Below are 2,858 nucleotides of genomic sequence, written 5' to 3' on the forward strand. Positions count from 1 at the left end.
GGTACAAAGGCACTGGATTCCCACGTAGTCAACAATGGTTCAAGGCCCAAACCTGGTGGCTTGATTTCTCGCTTTCTCTTTGAGTTGGTATTCTTTCACTGAAGAGATATATATATATGCTGAAGAAAATATTAGGTCGTAGGAAAAGTCATGATGTGTTTCTCTATGCAAAAACACATCATGATTTTCCTGATGACCCAATATAAGAGGAAAAAGACATGGGCATTTTTCTCCCACACTGCATAAGATGGGAAAAGATAGATAAATAAGCAAACAGAAACATGCAGAGGGCTACATAATGTTAGGTTTTAAATGCTGTGGGAGCACAGAGGTGGGAAGTGTCAATTTAGGAAATATTAATACCTGCTGGGTGCCTCCCACATGTCGGGCAATGGGCTGGGTGCCCTTGGGTTGATTTCTTCACATTTTAAGCAAGATAATAATTTGCATCCTTGAGCTTCCAGGTCTTTTATTTGTGCCTCTTCCGTGTTGGCTGTAGGGTACCAACAAAGTCTGGAGAGGACTCATGGTTGGTTCATCTGCGATGTGATATTTCTTACTTGGACTTTAATTATGATTGTACCATGCCAATGACGCTGCCATGAGGCCCACAAATGGGCTAGGGAAAGCACCTATTAAAATATAAAAATGTAATTTTAAAAAGTCATGTGTGTTTTTTGACTAATCCAATTATATACTTGCTTACACTTTAAGCACTAACTTATTAAAGAGGGGCCCCAATTACACATCCCTTTCACAATGCAGGTAGTTCTTAAGTCACAATTATTTGTTGTTGGAAAATTGCACACACAAATAATTGCACCTACAATTGTCTAATTGCAGGCAGAAGATGAAGGACAAGCAGTTAATTATTTCTCAGATGTCTGATGTTGTTTATCATTAGCAATTGCACAGGCTGTTCTCCACACACAAAAGGTGAGGGCCTGGGTGACACAGTCCATCAGGTACGGACTTCAAGGGTAAAATCCCCTTCTTCCCTCTGTAAGAATGTGCTTTTCTCTCTAAAGAGAATTTGTACCTTTCCTGTCAACCTTCCTCTTAGTACTAGCTTACTTACCTTCTATGTCTTGCATTGTCATATATATATGAACATATATACATATATTTTTTTTTCCAATAGAGAGAGATTCTTGCCATAAAGTGTTTGTGCTAACGGAGAGACAGAGAGAGATAGAGAGACAGAAACTGAGAAACCACTTCCCGGGGAATGGCCACATTGCAATCTCTTCTCCTCCATTCTCCTCTTGGGATTTTAAGCACACATGCACACACAACCAACGTGAGTTTCAAGCTCCTGGGTCAGGGACTCAAACTGTGATTGACCACTTAGGAATTCAGTGCCTTAACCACTGCGCCACCTGCTTCTTCATACATTCTGATCTCTTTAAGAATTACCTGAGCTTTTGGATATGCATGTTTTAAATTTTACCTTATTCCTTTTCGTTAGTTTATTATTTATTTCTCCCATGAGTGGGAAGATGGAAAGAGAGAAAAAGAGTGTGTGTGTGAGAGAGAGAGACAGCACCCCCAATAGCATCTGGAGACCACAGTCCACACCCAGCTTCGGCCAGCTCTGCATCATGGACACACATGTGCTCGGTGCACTCAGGGGAAGTGTCCAGGTGGGAACATGGAACCCCCTGGTGTGAGTCATGTTTTACCACCAAGCCACAATCTGGTCAACTCTACTCCATTTTATGTTGCTTTTTTTGTTTCTCTTCCAACTTGTCTCACATGAAATAAGACTGGAAATTTTTTTTATGGGAATGGTGAACATGAGAAGTATTGATGAGACTCTTGATAAGACTGGTACGGTTGATTTAGGAAGAAAAAGAGAAAATCTCTAAAAATAGAGAGATAACTCATACAGGAAGTGAAGTAGGGGTCTGAAGAACATGTGCACTCTTGTAGCAGAGTTTGTGCAAAGGACTTTGTTTTGGGGATGATGTCACTATTACTCACTCACATGGCTATGTGGGAAAAATAAGAGTAAGCATAAATAACAATAAAGCAGGCATTCTAATTTGAGCATTTTGTTTTTTTAAGTGTGTAATCCTTGGCTGGGAGAAATGGGAGCAGCTCTGAATGAAGTAATTTACTCAGCACCTGAGTGGAATAACTGAGATTAGCATTCTGAATTACTGGCCTCTGGAGTGGGAGCATTTACTCTCAGGACCCACTCACCTGTATCACAAGATGTGTTAACTTCATGGAAAACAACCGCTCCCATGATAAGCAGTCTTCCTTCTTTTCGGCATTCTTAGGATTTCTTCTGTGGAAAGTTAGACTCCTGAGACTTACTCATCTGTCTTTGCTTTCTCCTCAGAAATGTATGTCTTTTTTGTTCAGTCGCAATGAAATAATGTGTCTAGGAAGTGTCGACGGAAAAATAACCAACTGTAAAAATTAATAATTAATAATTAATGTGGTTTATTTCCAAGCCAAATATTAGTGACCTAGGCCCGGAGAAGATACATACATGCCTTTCTCAGGGTGATCACATTCAGGGGTTCCTTTTATTTGTTTTCGAGATTGACAAAGTTTAGTGAAGAGGTTTTTCCATTGGTCTGGCCCAAAAAGGCAGAACATGTGGAAGCAGAGGCTTGTAGCTTATAGGTGGGTTCCACAATTCCTAGGCTGGTGATTGGAAGGGAGGATCTGTGTCCTGGGAAGAGATTTACAAAGAAATGCTTAATCTACCTCTGAAGGAAAGGGAAGTTCTGTGCCTTGGGAAGAGCTTAGCAACATAATATACTGTAATCAGTTGAATATACATCTCAAAGATACTATGCCAGGGACAGGATTTAGGAAGAACCTTGTTAAATGGGGGGGGGGGG

General features: G+C 40.5%; 1 long non-coding RNA gene across 1 annotated transcript; it reads right to left on the minus strand.

The window, feature by feature from the left end:
• Positions 1 to 294: 294 nt before the first annotated feature.
• Positions 295 to 2,636, minus strand: LOC102475047 (uncharacterized). Its single transcript, XR_334368.1, has 3 exons — positions 2,501 to 2,636; positions 2,206 to 2,418; positions 295 to 632 (listed from the first exon to the last, which is right to left on the minus strand). It is a non-coding gene; the product is annotated as an uncharacterized LOC102475047 (long non-coding RNA).
• Positions 2,637 to 2,858: the final 222 nt, after the last annotated feature.

This window comes from Tupaia chinensis, unplaced genomic scaffold (genome assembly GCF_000334495.1).
Source record: "Tupaia chinensis unplaced genomic scaffold, TupChi_1.0 Scaffold000208_1, whole genome shotgun sequence".
NCBI lineage: Eukaryota > Metazoa > Chordata > Mammalia > Scandentia > Tupaiidae > Tupaia > Tupaia belangeri.